The sequence below is a fragment of the Genypterus blacodes genome, unplaced genomic scaffold (assembly GCF_046128005.1).
Source record: "Genypterus blacodes isolate CSIRO-AG114 ecotype Tasmania unplaced genomic scaffold, CSIRO-AGI_Gbla_v1 ptg000008l_1, whole genome shotgun sequence".
Taxonomy (NCBI): Eukaryota; Metazoa; Chordata; class Actinopteri; order Ophidiiformes; family Ophidiidae; genus Genypterus; species Genypterus blacodes.
The window spans coordinates 12,326-34,077 of NW_027466822.1; positions in this window are offsets into that span (position 1 = coordinate 12,326).

A 21,752-nucleotide genomic window follows, 5' to 3' on the forward strand; every position below is an offset into this window, starting at 1 on the left:
CAGCTTTTCTTGAGGGTACATACTGAACTCATGAACATCCAGGAGGCATCTTGATCAGTTGCCCTGAATGTCCTGGATCCCGTGTTCCTTGTTGAAAAACAAAGGAAAGTTCCTGCCCAGTGAATGTAACCATTGTTGCATTCTTATTTGTATCTCTTAGCAAATCCGAGCAAGATTTTCTTCACCGTCTTAAAACGAAAAGAACCAAAGCCCATTTTTCCAGAGAGGATCAAAAAGCTTCAGATGTAAGCACATGTTTTGTTATCCTGTCACTGGGGTAATTGTTGCGGTTGCGATAGATTACATCCAGCGAGAAGACCGAAGTATTGAGTGGACACAGTTATGCCGCTAACCACATTTTAATCACGAGAAAACAGAGTGACCCCACTGCTGCGAACAGGCTGCTTAATTGCATACAGAAGGCTGCAAAAACGTCTCCCTCAACAAACAGTTCATCATTTGGTGTAAACTATGAAATGATGTTATATAATGATAACCATCAACAATGATCCAGTGCACCCAAAGACCCCTCTCATCAATTATCTGTTATTGGAGCCTCTGTATCCTGTGTATTGTGATATTCGTTTACGTTTGATGAATGTTGCGCCCGGCGAGTGTTTTGGTCCCCAGGATATCTTTCTCCCACTGATGTACTTATTAATAATAAATTGAGCGAGGAATGTGTGAGTTCTGCCTCCCTCCTCTGTGATTATAGAGACAAAAGAGCGTTTGAAGTATCCATCTTAATACAAAGACACTTTATTAGATAAAGCTAACTCGCCCAAGACAAATAGTGACGTCTAGACTCCGGAGTAACAGCAGCACTCTCTCTGTCTCTCTCTCCCTCTCTCGTTCCGTCTTTGCCTTTCTCTTTTCTTATTCTCAAATAATCAACCAATAAGACTGCTGTTTCACCCATGGAAGGATCTATTTCAGGATACTCTGATCACACTAAACTGGGCAAGACCTCCGCAGCACGAGGCTAGGATGTGGTCTGAGGTGGGCTAAATATGTTTTTGGCTGCGTAAACCACCAGAGGATGTCTGCAGAGTCATATGTCATTCATTCATATTACCCACATTAGCCACACGCTCACTCTAATTCCCCACCCCCCCCCCCTGCCGTTCTAACACTAACAATACATAATCTTCATGTGTCTGACATTCAAATGAAAATACAGGGTGTTATTTATGCCTCCGTTTCACCTCTCGGATATGTGTTTTTTTCTGCTGCTCTATCAAAGAGCAGTCAGTCACCTCGGCCATATAAATCACCCTCAAGCTGCACTTTGTGAAAACATGCCGATTAAGTTTGTGCACCGTGGTCGGCGGGGAAGGCAGTAAATTTCCCTGGTAACAAAGTTAACATTGATTCAGATATAAGCACTTGTCCGCGTGTAACAACGATAACCTTTTAGTAGATTTGGAAAACATATTTGACACCCATTAAAATAACGAATGATTTTTCTCCTCCCCAGAGGAAGCCTGAGAAGGTGTGTTTGGACAGGGGGGAGAAGCTTAACGCGCTGTGACTTCATGGCAGTCCTGCATCCTGAGTCCTAAGCTGCTCCTACCGCCCTGCATGAAAGTCACACAGCAAAGGGGTCTTAAAGACGCGATCTGAAATAATACGGCGCGATCTCACACCAGCGGGAAGCCATGAATCGATAAGCCACAATGTAAAGTAAATATTTGAAAATATCAGCCAGTGGGTAATGCTTGTTTTAAAGTGGATGCAAAAATGTTTTATTTAGGATCAGTACAATAAGCAACAGAACAGAACAGCCAAGGTCTACCGGGTGCTTTCAGGTGACTTAAAATGCAGTTGAAGAGTTATTCAAGCTCTTATTCTGATCCTATATAGCACCGAAATGTATTTATTTTTATATAAATACACAATATAACATACACCATTTCAGGCGTTTGGTTGACATAATTAGGGCTGAGGATGCTATTAAAGATATTATCAACAATGTCAGCAATAGTATAGGGAAATACGGGGGTAACAGCAAAAAAAATCTGACTAAACTTATTAAGAAAAGAAAAGAAAAAGCCTGTAAAACATCACGAGAAGCAAATATTGGTCAGCTGATATATTTTGGTCAGGCTCTACTTGTGCCATCATCACAAATACCCACAGCATTGTTTGTGAAACTCACTGGCAAAACCACGATAGAAAACAGTCAAACTCTCCAGAATGGTTCATTTAGATTTCATGTTGACATATACAACATTTAAAGGTCTATTGTGTTTATTCTGAAACATTTCCAGTCTACATTCATGTGGAAGTAATGAAGTGACCCACTTCTTCCACATGCTGGCCTCACATTGGCTCACTATCCTCTCACACTTCATCGGTGTGTGTAAACCAGTTGTGTTACATGTTGAGGTTCAAATGTTACAGAAGTAAAAGGGCAAATACAAGTGAAGTGCTGGGTTTGTCTTACTGGATGAGCAACTATGACAATGTTTAAAACATCCTCCCGACTATATTACAGCAAAAAAACTGAATATGTCCCTGTTAAGAACTTTTAAACTTTGAACGGCAATGACTCTGATACCGGACTAAACACAGAAATCGTCTAGAATTGGCCGGTTTAATTAGACAGAGCTGAAATTCATGTTAACATTTTGGCGTCTTATTGATTTATCAGAGTTTAACTTGATCCTTTTTTAAAGCTAAAGGAATTCAATTGATACTTTAGATTTTCCGTATACACTTAAGGGGGTATGTACTGTATGTGTGTCCGTGCTTTTCGAGTTGATTTAGTCAGGAATGTATTTTCATAATGTCACATTCAGGTTCGCTTCGACTTCAATACGTTCTGACAAGAAAAGCTCATAGTCTTGAATTTGTAAAAGTATCAAGGAACAAAAGAAGGAACACATATGCCTCATTTTCTCTCTCTCTCTCTCTCTCTCTCTCACCCAAATAGCAGGAACACATGTCAGCTGGTTGTGTGTGTTCTTCCCAAGGTAAAATATTTTTCCAAGCAAAAGCACCAAAGTGACAACTCCATCACTGAAAGTAGTTTGTCCTCTGCAGTTCAGTGAAAATATTATGAGAAGCTGAAGACGTCGAAATAAGGGGGAGGGGGCTGGGATGAGTGACGGACAGCTTTGACACTCCGGAGCACTTAGACAATTACTAACAGTTTCTGCCAGTCACCACATCTGACACAACACAAACACGGCGAGGATAATTTTACATTACACTGCTGGGCACGGGTCACTTTAAAGGAACACAGGGAAGCTCGGTTCAGCTTGCATTTCAAGGCCAATCATCTAAATTGGCCCCACAACCTAACAGGCCGACTCTCTCCCTCTCTCTCTTTCTCCACCATACAACTCTCATAACAGATGATAACCATGAAAGAGCAAAAGAGTGTGAGAGCCGATCTTTGAAGTGCAGCTGTCAGTCAACATGTTTCCAGACTGGGAACTATGAGAGTGAAAATGGTGCACAGGTGTGGGAGCACAGATGGACCCCAGCAGGTCAAAGTGATAGGGCAGGAGGGTGCTGGGAGTTGTGGTGAGAAAGAGGCATGTAGAGCATTAAAAGAACACCACTGACTTTAAGCCTTAACAGAATATGACTCAGAATTGGTTGATTGGCTACAACCTGCCTCATCACTTCAGAAATTCCTGCTATTTAAAATTCTGTGTATAGTTTTGCATTTTTGCACATTTCTGTCATGCTTTTTTTTGCCTTGGGCCAGTGAGCAAATAAAATTTCCATTCCAACCCATAGGGCAGTTTTATGTCTCCATGAGTATTCATCTCATCGCACAACCTGAAAAAGTTCACTATGCCTCTTAATTTGTGATGCAACACTACAGAGATTTTGATTTGATTTTCTGCTTTAAAGCATTGAAAGGCTTTCAAAATAAACTCCAAAAACCAAAAGAAGAAGATGACAAAACAACAACAACTCTTGTGTTTTGGGGATGGTACTCCTCTGAGCCTACACAAATAAATACACAAAACTTTGCTAATGGCGTCACAGCCATCATTAACTGTATGTTTTTAAGTCAACAGATACACACAATGTGATCTGATAAAACCATCTTAGATCAATAGAGCAGGACATTGATTTTAAAGCTGTTCATCCATAAAATAGTGTATTGGCATGACACTACAAATCAGAGCTTTAGCTTGAGCCTTTGCCTTTAGGAGAGACATATGTAGCACAAACTCTGAGCATATGAATATAGGGTGTAGATGTCACATGTGGTATTTCTTAAATAAGATTATATTTTTTACGTTTTTGGATGTGCTTAAAGGAAAATCCTGACGTTGTTTTGGATCTCATTTATTCCCTACCTTTCACACACCAAAGAATATGGCATGTCATGACATATGCACCTCACAGATGCTTTGCTTTACACTGCACTTGATCTCTCATTCAGCCTGAGCTTGCATCAAACATCCCAATTTACTGACATCCTTGACGCTTCATTTGGTACTTTCTGCAGGGAAAACATTTGCTTCTACAGGATTAATAACATGTAGACAGAGTCTCTAAATAAGTGTATACACAGAGACAATCAGACTGTTTTTCATCACTTGACTGGATAGACATTGGTGCACTTGGCACCAAATACACCTATTCAAATTGTAGACAGCCAAACCAACAATTAACACAAACTGGAATGTCCATGTGCTTATCTTAAGAAGATGAGCCTGTTCAACTCTAATCAGTTATTTAGCTCACATTAGCACATTTCATTAGAAGGTTTGGCCTATATGATACAACTACTGATATTCCATGACTCATCTCCAATGGGGCCCACTGACTACCATGACATTGACACACCAAATTCACAATTGATCAACAGCTCCAATGGCATCTACCTTGTTTTGCCTTATAGGTTGAAATGGTTGATTGACGGGGAAATCTGGGTCTACAGGACATGGACCATAAACAATATAACTTCACATCCAGATACCTGCTTCTTCCACATCAAGACTCTGAAGATATTTGACCTCTTGTCCACAGGTTTATAAGGAACACATGAAACTAAAACATGCAAATGACAATCAGCTTGCTTCAACATGTAAACAATTATGTGCACATTTATTCATTAACAAGCATTGAGTATCAAGTATGAATTCCCAATGGCTACTGGCTAAGAATCAGTGCAATCATAGACATAATAACAGTAAACAGTTAACACTTACTCACGATGCAACTAAAGGCATTAGATGTCTGCAGATGGAGCTGGATTGTGTCAGATACAACACACACTGCTCTGAGTGGCATGCTGCTTACTTCCTGGTTCCTGCGACTTACTTCCTGGTTCCTGTCACATGACACAACTTCCTGTTACTGACAGCCTGTGATTCAATGTGTTAAATCAATACAATAAAATACAATAATGCAGAACCTGTTTCTTAACATTACTTGGTTCAAACAGAACAACTAGTGTATTTTCCGTTCAAGGATCCAAACTTAAAATCTCACCCATTGCCCCTAAGCTATGCACTTGCAAGTGAAAAGGGGACTTCACCTGCAGCAGTGCACCACAGAGCAGCGCATTAGTCACAGCAGCATGCCTACAGAGTTATTTGTGTATGAGATTGTTTTATCTGGGGCTTTCCTTCCTTTCCTTAGATTTGTCATAGGCCCTCTTGTATTCCATCTGTTCATGTTCTAGGTACTGGAGTCTGCCCTTCACCTAATATTTAACGGTTTGAAGAGTGCAAGTAGATATGAATCCTCTGAAGGGTGCACACTACATTGGGTATGTGTATCATTCAACACATCTACGTATGAGATTATCCTCCCTCATGGTTTTCTTGGCACTAGGGTCTATAGGGTCCATCCAGTAGTCCAGGTCTCTCTTGGATATTGGTGGTAGTGTGATGTTGCGGGGCCAACAGTCTGACAAAGCACCTTGGCAAATGTCTCATGTACATCTGTCTGAGTGAAACCACAGGATGAGCCGCTGACATGACAATAAGAACTGTCATCACTGCACTCTATTGCATCCTCTGATTTACCATTACAATGGTCATCTGTCACAGCACTGACAGCCTTGATTGAATCCACCTGTATCCTCAATTACTGCACATATTGGCTTGGATGCGATGAGCTTTGCAGTCCAAATGATCAAAAACCCTAAGTTGGACTTGTCCACACCAACTGGACAGTCTGGAACACTGCCCAGTCCACAGAATGGGCCATGTTCCACAGTATGAATGAGGTCAATTAGACATAAGAGGACATGCAGTCCTCAGAGCATTTGTCCTTGTAACTAAATGTGACATAAGGTGACATAAACCACAAAATGAAAAGTTTAATGTGTAAGTGTTGTTGTGTCTGTTATGGAGAGAATTTGTTTGTTCGTAGGGGCTTTGTTGTTTGTATCAATCATATTGGAGAATGCTGGGAAAGTTCAGATATCTGGGACATCAAAAGGTGCTTCACGCTGTAAGAAGACACTGTTCACCACAGCACATACAGCAGGTGGACTGTGTGTACTGTATATCCTTCCACCAACACAAATTAAGAGATAAATGAAGAATATATGCAATTGTGGATCTTCAATGGAAGTAAAAAATGCAATAAACTGTTTGAATCCAATATTTAAACCCAGTATTTCTGTCTGCATTTATGTTTTCACTGGTTCGGATTTCAGTGCTTCATTGTTGACAGCAAAAGCCTGTCATTCCATCTTGCAAATCATTTAATTCTCAATAATTAATTAAATGACCCATGGAATTAATTATGTGCTTTGTTCCGTGTCAAAGCCAACCCACTGAAAATTGTATAAACACTTATCAAAATTCGTTTGGATTTTGGATCTTGTCAGTTAGCGATGCTTCTCTACCCTTTTCATTTCCCAATACGCATCTTTGACCAGAACTTCAGTGACTAAATTTGGAACAGATCGAGTCACTTGTCAAATCTGACAATATTGTCACTTTTGTTTTCTCCGGCTCGTCCGCACATCCAGGCTAATTGTTCCCCAGATGTGAACATGCACAGCCATCTAATCACACTCCATTCTGATGTCTGCACTGGAGTCCAGGTTAATCTGAACTGAGCGTGGATTCCAAGAAAAATCAAAAACATCCTGATTGGCTGACAGTCCTGGTTAGCCGTGTGATTTCAGAGTGACTCCGCCATCTCCAATGGACCCGGACCGCCCACTGATGAGGGCTCAACGGAAATGTGTTTGAAAGGCACTCCTCAGAGATCTGAGTTTAGCCAGGCATGCACACTCCGCACTCACATAAACACACGCGCATGCATGCATACACACAGACCATCAGGGAGAGAGTCCAAACTCATAACTGTCAGCGATGGACGGGCTGATACACACACTTTTTGAAGTGACAGGATGGACCAGGCGTCTGCTGCAGACCCTCTCACAGTCATTTGCATTCTCTGCTGCCTGGCTGAGCTTAGATGTTGGTATTTTTGCGTAGTGTCTGTTCAGGTTGTTTGACTGGGCAAATTAATAGGTCTGATACTTGTAATAATTAGGAAGGGAGTGTTTTGATCCAACAAGCACTCTGCCAAACAACAGAGAGGAAAGCTAAGACACAGTTCCCTCCCTGTGTGTATACATGCCAACACATGAAAGTCATTTAGCTGCGTTTAACTGTCGAAAAACAATTAGGGCAAAACACAACATCTACATGCGTGACTTCTGTAACACGCTTCCTGTATCCTCACTCGTGCCAGGAGAAGAAGAATTATTAGTAATCCTCATATGCTAGGTACACCTTATGAATTTTACATTATGTCTCATCATTACCATAACGATGCTATCAAAGATATTAGGAGGCTTCAACGTTGTTTTTTCTTACACATGGATCTGTCTTAGATCTCTTGACAAGAAGGTGGGTATCATCTACCATATACCACGCACAAGCCCCCTTCTCCTAATGAGTGCGTGTGCATGTCTGAGTGTACAATATGTAAATCTGTGCGCTGAGTGATCGAGATGGGGGGTCGACACAGACTGTGGGTGTGGGCGCGTACACAAGAGTGTCATAAATCTTTATGAAAGAGCCTGTACTGTCTCCGCTGCGAATTTTGTCTGATGCAGCTGGAAATCAGTGGATGCTTTGTTTGCGTTTATCCCATTTCCCACCCATTGTTTTGTCTACCACAAACCAGCCCCTTCGCTTCTTTTCATTAGTTTGGACAAACCTATTATGGCTCATTGGAGAGAGATAGTGTGTCTGTGTTCTAACATGTGAAGTGTGTTTTTAGCATACAATATTTAGATTTATTATAAAAAGTGCATGGTTTGAGTGACATTCGATACAAGGTGAAGTAATTAGCATTTTCATCCGATGGTCTCGTCTCTCTCCCATTAAAGTCTCTTCCTCTCTCTCTCTGTGTCTCCCCCTCTCCCTGTCTCTTCCTGGGCAATGTGATGTCTTCTGAAGCCTTGAAACGAGGCCTGTGTGTGTGTGAGTGTGTGTGTGTGTGTGTCGGTCTTCCTCCGTCACAGGGACTCAAAAAACAGGCTGTAATTATTTTCTGTCGGCGACAGGATCACTGTGAAGAACAAAGTGCACACCAAACACTGGTACGACGACTGGACTCTTTTGTACGGGATACAATTTGCACACACAGGAAAACAAGCGGACGGGCACGTTTCCAATGCGCGCATACACTCAAACCCCCCCCCCCCCCCGACGCCCAAACACTGATGAACACAGACACTGAACAAGCCGAACTTTTTCCCCAGCTGTCTTGTTATGCTGCGATTCTTCCTAGAGAGAAAATGCTTATTAATGCAACGAATGCTGTCTGTTGACTGGTGATTTTAAGAATCTTGTTTACACGGGGTACACAGCCTCGCGCCATCACATGTTGTTCGGCTGTTATTACACAGCGTGGAGGAACAAGACATACACATAGAAAATCATACACACACACACATACACATATATATGTATGCACAGCATCCAGCCATCTAACAATCACTTAGCACACTGCAGGTTTCTTCCTACTATCTGGTTGCAGTAAATTGGATGGTCTCCCATACATATTTTCATATGCTGATGGGCACATTACTGGTGCAGGCATCCCGCTGAAGCGATTTGTGGTGCTCATTTGAAAGTGATAGGACGCAGGCAGCCACTGAACTCCTACTCAGCGGTGGCTAGAATCAGGCTGTCTTTATTGCTTTACAGCCAGCGCTCTGACCTGGGCACATTGATAATGGGCTGTTGTGCTAATAGGCAGATAACACATCCAATCCATCACCAACTTCCCGTAATGTGTGTGTGTGGCTGTGTGTTCTTTTAAGTAACAATAATAAGCCTGCAGCCGCTGAAATATACTGGACCATTTGTAAGGAGGCCGTCCATAAACCAACAGTGAATCTATTACATTGTGCCAAGTGAATTTTAACTATGGTAACAGGCGTTTTAAATCAAGAACGCGCAGTTGTTACTGACAAATGATGTAGCACATAAAGTCATAAGTACTATGTACAAAGTTGCTCATTATTCACTCTGAACTGCTTTTCTTATCAAACTGTCGGACTCTGTGGTTGTTACACAATGTGATTACCTTCCTCTCACTCCTTACCCCCCATATCCCCATTCTCCATCACCCACTCTCCTCCATGATTACCACACCGCCTCCAGCTAGTGAATTTGAATAGGGCTGGCCATTATTTTCCCCCATGTGATAGTAATTATTTACAAATTTGTGAGTGTTCATGTGAAATACAGGATGTTCTATTACAAGCTGTGCATGAGGGTGGGGGTGGGGGTGGGGGTGAGGGCGGGGGTGTACGGGTGGCGAGGTCGTTGATTTTGAATATGGTATTATGGCAATCAGATTAAAACACAGCCACAGGTAGTTGAGAACTCAGGCTGGAAGAGCCCCTGAGACACTATTAACCCAATCAGATTAATATTACAGATTGTCATGACCACCTTTGTTTTCCATTTGGTGCTCACAGGGATGGGACTCGGTGAATATGATTAGCTACAGGATGAAAAAAAGAAAAAGAAAAACACAACGGGGCAACAAAGAGAGCATCGCTTTTGGCGCTGCTGTATTCAATAACCAGGAAAACAGACCGGATTCTCGCCCATTATATTTCTTAATTTGGCGAATCTTCACACAAATTACTCAGGCCGGTCTCATTTGGGTGGAAGTACAGATTACAGAGGGAGGATGTAATTGTAGGAGACGTGGGGCCGCTCGCTGGGAAAGCAGTGAGGCTGATTGCACAGGAAGTAGTATTATTGGCCGCGCGTAAGGAGCCGCTGTAATGTGACACAAGCGGTTCCTGTTCCGCGGAAATCAATCTGTGAATCTGAAATGAAATATGAAATAACACGGCGAAACATTTACGCAGAGCTGGAGATGAAATCAGTTTCTTTAAAATTTCAAATGTATTGATTGATACCGAATTGAGCGCGTGTAATTATTATTGCGATTAACTTTTAGGAAATCTATCCCGATGTAGCTTCTGTGTAGCACTCAGCAGTTTAACTCATGGCCTGAAGCATGCCACAAGGCGTCTATAAATACATACTCAAAGCTACCGCAAGGATGAAACACACATAGCACAAATCGCCTGCAGACACAACATTTTGTGACAAAGGGCCTTGTTCGCGTTGCAAAAAACAAACGCAGTAATGACAGAATTTAGCAACGGTATTCTTGGATAGAGCCAAGCCTCGGTGCATTTACTCTCACGGCAGTATTGAGTTGTGTCCCATACTGCGTGAATCAGTCAGTGATGGGTGCTGGGAGTAGAACGTCGCCCACCACCGCAAAGACAAGAGGCAGGTAGCAATATCACATTACAGGTCAGACAGGGGGGAAAGTGTTGATCAGCCTCAGAGAAGAAGAGAATATTTTCGCTTTCCTTTCTTGCTTTTAAGCTGTGTTGGGATCTGGCTGCTCCTTAGATCTGTCTAAGTTTCTTGTATTCACTGCTCTCTCTGTTTCCTCTTCTCACATATCTCTTGTTATATGACGTGCGAATGGTCGTAAAAACATTTTCATGTCAAGTAAATAATGAATGGCAAATCTAGAGTTAAGGATGATGTTTTTATGCAGCTGTAGCCGGCTCCTTGTCAGCTACATGTGGCCCTGGGTGGAATTCTACCAAATTCATAATAAGAGAAAACATGCGTTCTTGTTCAAACAAAAGTTGAATGTTTCATCAGCTCGTCTCTCTCTCTTTCTCTTTCTCTCTCTTCACCTCTCTCCTGAGTGTATACCGCAGTAGCCGCGGCCATCCTGGGCTTTATCAACATGCTGAAGGGTGCGTGAAGCCGAGTCAATATCACACATACGGTACACCTTAAAACAACAAAAAAGAGCAGCTTTATTGCCTGAAAACATTCAATAATAGCCAATTAGATCATCAAAAGCACTGTTTCTGGCAATACACCCTCGCACAAATACACACACAGCCAAGGCTCGGCAAAAAAAAAAAGGCAAAAAGGAACCCTAGGGCTGTTAAACTTTAAAGCTCCTGCTTCAAAAACTACATAAAGTAAATAATCTGACTAAAACCGTAACCCTGGGAGACCCCGCTCACTGCCTGATAATTGTCTTCTTTCATGACACCATCCATCCAGAACATTAGGCCTGTTTTCTCAGGCCTGCTGGGTCCTATCATGTAGGGCAATCACAAATGAGAGGGGGGTGGGGGGGCTTCAGAAAGCCTGACCTCCGCAGGGAACTGTACAGCCCGGCGCTTATCCCACCTTAGGGATCTGGGCCCACATAAACAATTTCAAAGACAAGGCGAGATTGTTGCAAACAGCCCAGTTACACAGCTCGGGCAGGTTTTACACACAAACTGTACATGCACACAATTTACACACACATATATATATATACTGTACACACTGTATGGGAGCACATGTATGATTTGCACATACGTACACACACATGCAGGTTCTTCCTCTTTGGTCCTTCACTCAGTGTTTCTTTGAGGCAATAGCTGGTTTCATACAGGATCTATAAAAGATGAAACAACCTTTGCACTTGTCTTCCTCTGATGTTGGGAGACATACCTGCAGCCAGCATTATTAGCTCTGCTTGTATTGATATACGCCATGCCCAGTGCAGCATGTTGGCGGGTAAAACCACTATGTTTCTCCCACGCCTCTTCCCTTTGGACAAACAGACGCACTCTGGCCTCCAACCGCAGCGCTGTGTGGGATACGTACGTCTAATTGGGTCTCGGAATAACAGCAAAGACGGGGAAGAGTTCATGAAGTTTCGCATCCTAACTGCACAGGTTCAGTCACAGGCTTCAAATCCAAAGAATAAGGGCCGAGCCATGTTTGACTGAGCTTAAACGCCGTGTAAATACGGTTGAAATAGTCGATACGTTTGTTCCTCGTGACGATTTGTACAGCGCGGTTCAGTGCATGATTTTATTTTATCTCAGGTTTTCTGTATAAGCATTCTGTGTGATGATAAATCCACTTCAACCTGATATGCTGCTGAGCACTCATCATAACAAGCACAACTCAATTTAGCCCCAACCAATTTCCTGCCTCCCTTTGAAGGTTATCTGGTGTGGGCTGTGCTATTCAAATCACAATTGAATTCATCTTTCACATCTTCATCTAATATAACTTTCTCCAGTCAGATCCAACTCCGCTAATGCGTTCATCCGTATGGCATAAGCAGGCCTGTGGGGACAGACAGCGCACTACTTAACAGAGACAATCTTTTTTCATCAGCGTGTCCCACATTATGTACCTGCGACATTTATTCGCTGTTTAGATAGAACGAGATATCAAGCTCGGCGAGGCGAAAATAAAATACTCTTACGTTCTGTCTTAGGGCGATTCTAGAGTACATTCATTTTCCTTATTACGCCTGTGTCTGTTTCATCCCTGTGGGTTTGGGGCCGTCACTAATACTCCAACACATCTATGATAACTCACGATTGGGTTCTCTGCCCTTCACTTCAAAGATGGAGTTTGCGTTTCTTCGATTGCCAGCAAAGTGGTAATGGCACAGTGAGAATCATGGTGATAGTGTTTATTAGGCAAGTGAATCTGTCACAGGAAGGTAATGTAATGCTTTATTCAGAAGCGTCCTATAAATAAGCGTAATTAACTACCCTGTTCTCTTCAAAGCACGCAGCAGCTTTGGTAGATTTATTGATCTGCTGTTCCTTTCAACGGTAGATATTCCTCATTTCTGAAACTTTAGCTGTCCATAATAATGTCTGTAAAATCCCTGGAACAGTTCTTTGCAAACTGTGGTATGTGTATCATTGCTGGACGTTGCCAAAATGTGGAAAAGTGCTGCGTTCAAGGACTCGCAGTTTACAGAGTCATGATTTATGGTTATGGGCATCAGAGTTAATGGCAGAGGTTCTGGATCTGGATAAACTATTTTTACTGAGCAGCAGGATCCTTCTTGGCTCATAATAGCAGTTTCTCTAATTCAAATGAGGGAAATATGCTAAAAGGAGGCTTTCATAGATGTGTGTGTGTCTTAATTCTTTCTTTTTATTGAATAAATGTTGCTATGGTGTCCTTTGTTTTCACTGCGTTTTCACATTTACTATGACAAACTGAACCCTATTCACAAGTTAGCAACTGTTAAGTGCCATCAAAGTAAGATGTCTTCCATTAACCGCTAGAGGTACGAGCCACCGCCAACATTCTTTACCTCCTCTCTTATAAATGCAAAGCTCTTAAGCAAAGAGTTTAAGTTTCCTTTGCTGATTTGTCTATTTTGCTTTGACTCCAGAGGGAACAGTAAGAAAGTGCAGCTCAGCTCAATAATATGCAGATTTCAATATATTTTACTGTAGACACTCCACTCTCCAACTAGACTCCAGAAATAGGAAATGGTCTCTGTGCTTCATCCTTTCTCCATGGGAAATATTCATCCATTTTTTCAATAACTGATAACCTGCCAGGTACCTATTAAGTCACAACTTCCAGTACCTATATTAACAAAGAGTGACCTGGCAGACTACACAGGGGGCTGGTTTAAAGTTCTGGGCAGCCTTTATCTCACAAATGTATCCCAGCTGTATGGACTGTACTGCCCAATCACAGCCAAATGTTCCGTGTGCATGTTAATGTGAGGTGTAAAGGAGGCCTGTGTACTTCTGTTCCATGTGTGTGCCAGTTACTTTTCCCGCTCACGCTGTAAACTTCTCAATTCATTGGTGTGTTGGTGCTTACTGTAAATATGGTTTGCTTAAAGGTGTTACTTGGTTCAGGCAAGCATCTGACAAGGTTGGTTACGCTCACAATCAGCTTGATATCCAATAACGGATGATAGTATGATTAGAGTTAGATTTGAATCAACACCTCAGTGCCGAAAAAAAACATTATAAACTTCAGGATTTATTGCAGGGCTGTCATACGGGTAAACGGGATGTGTGTAAGTGTACCTAATACACTGCTCACTCAGTGTATGTTCTCATTTTTGCACCATGGTGTCCTAAGTTTTTACTGTGGCATTGCACAGTTGACAGCAAAAGCATCTATCTTTCCACATTTACCCTCAGTCTATTTATAAGGCTGCGACTGACTGACAATTTCTCTTCAGGCGAACTTTAAAAGACCATTGCTGGCTGAGAGGCTGCATGTGTTGCTATTGATTACCAGTCAGAAGAGCATAAAGCATTTGGGAAACAGAGAGATGGGTAGCAATCAAGAAAGCTGGCTTTCCCTCAGGCACTTTATAGACCCATTTGCCTTCATCATATGAAATATTCTCTTATTCTTCACCTTAAGCGAGAGCAATAAGTAACCCTTTGCGCAGAGTCAGACTGGGTGACTCCCCTTACGGCACAGCTCTCCACCGGTAAAATCCTTTAAAGGTTAGAGGTCGGATGTGTGTTTGTGACATTCAGTTATTTGACCTGGCTCAAGATGACCCCATTGTCGTGGGGATTGGTTTGTTTTTCTTGAGTGCATTTTGTCCCATTTATATTCAGATTCATCTCATAATGCCAAATGGCCACAAAACAGCACAAACTCGGTACAAACCGATTCATCGCCCATGGACTCACAGAGGCCTACAGGCTTACCTACATAGTACTGTTGGAATAATTAATACAAATGTATATTTATTGATTATTTCAGTACACTTTGTTAATGTTTCAAATTTCAATTGTGCAACATTGTCCCATAGACTATCAAAGATTCACTTAACCTTGTGAACTGCATGAGATTTCATCTTGTAATTGTGCTTAGATGACAGAAATAATCTGAGCACAACCTGGAGACATCAATCATACATCATATTAAGGCAGCGCCACCTTCAGGTCGGACAGATTTGTCTCAAATCAGACAATATGATCAATGTCACTTTGCTATAAAACACACAGAACAAGTTTCAAACTTAAACAGTACCTGCGGTGACCTGTTTTTACACAATACACACACACCAACTTCCAAACAGCCATAAAAATGTTTGAACACCCCAGCAACCTAGTTAGCCCCCTTGTTAGCAACCTAGCCAAGAAGGCTAAGTAGCGTTAAGCATCAAACTATCTAACAGAAGCTGACCAGCCACAACAACAACAACAGCCAACAGCAGCAGGGCATTTAAACTTTAACATTCTCTCAGCCAAAACACCACTTAAATATGGGATACATTTGCACACTCGCTGTCATTATGAAGCGTGTAATGTCCTAAAACTATATCCAGACGCTCAGTAAAGATCTGAGCAATGGCCGAGCCACAGGTTACTGACAGAAAACCTGACCAATCACTTCACTGGCTATTTCTCCGTCCCGCCTACAATGACTTGATCGACGTGGAGGTCATCCAATAGCAGAGCTTCTAAGCTTCCGGTTGCTTTCACTCTGTAACAATATGACTTATGAAACACATGTTAGCCTCCCTCAAGAGTATTCACCACAAACTCTCACTGTAGTAAAATTACATGTAATATAGGTTCCCATTGGCCTATATTGCTCAAATGTGGTACTAATTTAGATAGGAGCATTCAGAGCACAAATGCATTGTTTCTGATATAGAAGTACAAAAATGTCTTGTTCATTTATTGAAAACCTGTGGGTGGTTATTTCATTTGTATTTTTATTTATAATCATATTTTTTTGTGATTCAACATTCGGTGGAGGTTTCTACAACAATGGAGAGCGTTGCTGTGTTTCTGTGATGTGGTCATATAGAGTTATAAGCATAAAAAACAAGCAAAAAATACAGATGAGCTCTATTCCTTTAACAGTATCAATATGTATGATGTTATGATGGTAGATGCCAAACAAGCATTGTCCCAGTTCTGCTTTATATGACAGTGAAGTTGCTGTTTTTATTTGCATGATGACCAAAACAGAGTTGGGGAGTCATTGTGTTGTACTATGATATGATTAGAGAGGAGCCCCAACCCGTCTGGTCAAATGAGATCATTTTTCCACTGCGCCCTGGGCCAGGACTGATTCATTTGCTGCACATTGTCTTGGCTTATTGTACACATTCTTCTCTTTCTGGTCACAGTGACTCTCTACTCAAATCACAAAATCAAGGAGGTTTTTTTAGGGGTAATCTTTCATCAAACAAAGGCTTAATTCTTAGGTTTGAATGAATTACACAAGTGCGCTTTGTTGGTCAAGATCACTTAAATGTGGTAAAATAAGTCCTTTACACAGGAAGAATGGTGGAGTAATTACATTCACTCAGGATGTCACATTCTGTAATGTGATACAGTGAATTCTGTCAGTGAAGCAGCGTTTGTCTACTTTGAATTGTTAAAGTATCATCTTTAGTTTATTGACATAACTTTGTGATTTTCAGCAATTTCGGTCATAGGCAAAATTGCTTGAAATACAGTTATTATAGAATTACCAAACAAAGTCTATTTGAGGTCTTGGCCATAGTTTAAAAGTTAATAACCTCTGCAAATCAGGCTGATGTGCTGCCTTTAAAGCTTCAGTGATTCCTCATCACTGCACACAGAGAGCTGCTGACCATATTTTATGTAAATCATGTTTCCTACAACCAAGACGTTCCCTGAGGACAAAAATCTGAATTCGTTCAGTCAGGTCTGACCTTTTGGCCTCACAAAGTATGGTTTTAGACCACAGACTGAAAAGCTTAATCTGTTCATCCACACTAAAATCCTTTGTGGATTTACAGTGGATAACTAATGCTAAAAGGTTGAATGTCTGTCAGATAAAGGGAAATGAAGTTGAATTTCAGTTTCGCACATCTGTAAGCAGCTTCTTCTTATTTCAGATCCTCTGTGCCAGACCCTATTTAAAGAGCGTGTTTTATGAGACAGGAAATGCAAAGTCACAATCAACCTTCTGTTGTTCATATGATCCTTATGTAGACTGAGAAACTTGGCGGAAAGTTGCCTGGTTGTTTCTCACCAAACAAGCTCCCACTGATCACAAAGTTTGGATCACAACAACTTTTTTTCCCCTTTGCTGTTTTTGCATTTTTTCCATATCATTAACAAGGATCCAAAACCGGAAGTTGATTTCATTTGCATCTAAATGCATTTGACCCTCCGACTGGAAATGGCAGATAATTATTTTCCCTGAAGTGTTCCTTGTTTGCAGGGGGAGCGGAGCAGAGTGCAGTGCAGCGGCAATTGCTCTAACATGGCTTCCAGCAGAAATTGCAGTTGTGGGCTGTTTGCTTTTTCATTAACATTCACACTGAATGTGTAAGGCTCCTTCTTCTAAAATATCCCTCACGGCCTCCCTGCTGAGGACAGGGGGGAAGGAATCCTGATGGCCCCCCACACCCCACGCAGCCCTTGTCTATGGAAAGCAGAGGCACGGGAAACCGGTCATTGTTTGGTACATGACACAAACACACACACACATACACACACAGTGATACAATTTGGTGTTTTTCATCTGTTCCTCATTATGAGATGCATAGTGGGACGCTTGTAGCATGAGATGAGATATGAGAAGAAATCTGAGACATGAGATTAGATGAAATGACTAACAATGCAATATATGAGATGAGATATGAGATATAAAATGAGATGAGATGAAATCCGATCACTATCCTAAGTGGAAAAAACAATACATAAAATGTTAAAATCAAAAACATTCCTCGTGTAAACAATCAGAAGTGGCTCGAGAAATCCACACAAATCCACAAACCCCAGGATCATCATCACTGACAGGCATAACACCACAACAATCTATCAACTTTCCATATTTCTCCACACATGGAAATTTAACGATGTTCAACATATGTGGCTGAGCTGGTTTAGAAAAACAGATTTGGAATTAATGTAGGAGTGATTTTACTCAAATCGTATACAAACAGGCTCATTCTTAGAGCCCAAGACGGCCTCAGTGTATCTAATGTTACGATTCAAACAAGGTGCAAAGCCTCCGTCTCTGGTTTTGGGGAAATATATCAGAGCTAATTCGCTGTTGAGCAGATGTTTTGCTGCGTCGCATCAAAACATCAGCAACAATGATGTGAGAGATCTACAGGAGTGTTGAAAAAGACAAATCGTCTCGGTGACCTCTGCACGACTGTAGTTCGGATTAGCATAAATCACTCCGGGTGACAGACGATGATATCAAGAGGCAAATAAAGTGTGTAGTTTTGTTCTGTATTAAGGCGTTCGGTCTGTATTATGATATGGGAACGTATATGAAGCAAAAGTCTTATTTACTCTCACTAAGTGTTCATCGACTAATCTTACAAATCCTCTTTACCCATTTACGGAGATTCCTTTATCAACAGTATCCATGACGAATGCCACTCAGATGTCACTGAAGGCCACCTGTGTGTGTGTGTCTGCAGGTTTAGGGCTCTGAGATGAGGAATGTGAACTTGAGAGCGGCTGGCAGTCTAACTCAAGCTAATAGTCTTGGAATTTACCCTGATGGTCTGTTGGGATGGTTCGCAAACGTTTACTGTTGACATCTGTTTCAATTTCTCAACTTAATCATATTTGCTTTCCCATTTAGATAACTCTTTGTAAATATGAACATAACTTAAACTGTTTGTGCTCACAAGCCAAATGCCTCCTTACGGCAAAATGCAGTCTGTTGTCTGGAGTGGAGTGCAGCAAAGATAAACAGCTGCTGTTACATTTGGGTTATTGATCACATTAATATGCAGAGATGATTTTCTCACTGGAATCACACTGGAATCACAAGGCTTCACTGTAAAGTCAGCTTTATTCCAACTAAATGAGTAGGTTTTATGAGCAATTGTTCATCATTTCTGTAATTGGCCCAGCATTAAAATGTAATCATGGTTTATTTTTCAAAGGACATAACAATATCTGATTTATCTCATCTACTTTTTCTTTTCCCTCTAGTTTATGTCTGCTAATTAAACAGATATTTGTTCGTCTCCCATGATGCACCAGTCCATTCACTGTAGATTCATAGCTTCATATATATACAGAAATGCCTCCTTGCACTTACAATACATTATTTCATTAATAAATTACTTAATTGTGCGCTTATTATCAACATAAGTAATTAAAGTTTGACTAAAGGGATTATGTGGAGTGGTATTTTCTATTATAATTTCTGTAATAAGTGTACAAAATTCAATAATTGTCACTTTTTAATCCAATAATTGACTTGATTTGATTTGATTATAACACTATTTACCCTGTGTAATGATTTGTTGTGACATGTTGGCAGTGATTTACAGCTGATAGTGAAGAGAGGAGCGAGAGGGGAAAAAGCTCGGCCTGAAATACTTTGAGCCCACTGGATGGAGCTGCAACAACACTCGGCAGGAGAGGAACCCAGTCTAAACAGAGCCAACCGGACCACAGCAAAACATCCAACTCTAACTACTGTCTATCGCCGTTACGTACGTCTTCACTCTGTGTGTGAAAGGTGGGAAAAAACACAGCTAATAATAGAGTTTGAACTGTTGTGCATTCTTAAAATCACATGTTGTGTCAGAACATATACAGCCTATAAAGTAACACAAGATTGGAGTATTTGTAGATGGAGCTGATATGCATAATGACCACAAATGGATGGAGCATTAAACCGCAACTGAGCAGAAAATGTTGTTTTTGTGAGATTAAAATGACATAAGGTGAACCAAAATAAACAGTAAATGAGTGTAAAGTAAATGACTGGTCAGTATGAACTTAATGTCCCACTCATTTTTTCCCCTGCCTGACTCTTGTTGTCCCAGACTTTAACTGTTAGTTTTCATACAGTTCTGCAACGTTGATGACTCCAGATACATTTATGAGCGCCGGCCAACAAAGCAAAGCGAAGCGGAGCCCAAACAAACGGGGATGAAAGGCGGCCTTTGATCCTCGGCCGACCCGAGTGACTTCAGCACTTCAGCTCGATTGTTTTCAGCTGAGGTTTCTCTGGGTGGCTTCACTTCAAGCTAGAACTGACACCGCCTAGATGGGATTTACTCGGGATTTAAGCACCTCAAAGTTAGTCCGCCAGAGAATCTCCGCTAAACCAGCCAGACGCTTATTTTCAGCATCGTTGTACACAAGTAGCTCCCCGAATTATTGCGCTATAGTATGACCAGAAGTTCTGACTCTAGCCGTGGTAAACGTTGATATCCCGCTCGGGGGGCCTGTGAGCGCTGTCGCTTCACGCCGCTGCGAGTGCTGGGACAGCTCACATTCCCTCTGATCATAGTTGTGTGTGACATTTCAAAGAGGATTATGGAAATGAAATGTGATAAAAACTATTTTCACGTGACCCCTGAGCACTTGACCTAAAGTGCAGCGTAGCACAAAGGCTGAGAATATGGGGACTCGTGTTTGGCTGTTGGAGGATTTTCAGGAGATTCAAATTAAATTCACACTTTAATCTTTGTGGTAAATGCTTGTTTTAGTTTATATATGTCATTAAATTAAGTCAAGACGTTTGATTATTGACCAGATGGTTGAAAACAAAGACTGTGTGTCTGTGCAAAAGCAACAACAATAAACCGAGACCTAGATGTAATACGAGGCACGGCTACACACTCACACACACAGAGACAGACAGACATTCGCACACTCCACGATTATTACATTAGTGTGTATTCGTTACTTGTGGCCAACACAAATAGTTTTATGTGCTTGACCATGTTGACAAAGCAGCCATGGCTCATTGGTGCTTGATGGATGGCTGTGTGTGCCTTCCTAATTATTAGTACACATAAAAGGATGCTGTTATTTCCAGACCGGGTCCAACAGGCCCCAGCCAGAGGGGTCACTGGGTAAATAACAGAGCCATCAGTCTGCGACCATATCACTCAATCTTGATGTATGAGCAAAGAGGTACAAATTAAACGCGCGGCGACCTTCTAGGGGGTACTGCGCTCAACAGGACGCCATTTGGGCTAATTCCTGCATGGGGTTCAGACAATAGGCCACTATACCACATGGTGTAATTACTTTGTGTACACACATCTGGAATTAAGCCCCCAGAGGAAGCTAATACAAGTTTTTTTTTTTTAAAGAGGCCGACGATTATCAATGTGAAAAATTGAGTGTGTGCGGGTGAGACAAGTGGAGGAAACGTAAAAGCTTGTCTGGGTATGCGTGTGTGTGTGTGCGTCATGACGTGGGGGGGCGACTTTAGATGCAGACGTACAGCCATGAACATACGCCAGCTATTGACCTTTTTATATCATCTGTTCAAAGTTAATCATTGCCATCGAAAGGATTCTTAAGAGAGAAACCGTGAGTTCAAAGAGGATTAGACATCTCTGCGTGCCGCATCCCACAAATCTGCTATTTTCCCTCTAACCTTACAGCCATCTTGCTTCTATTTGACCACGTCGCAGCCCCCACTTTCCATACTAACACCACCACTGTCATTTTGATG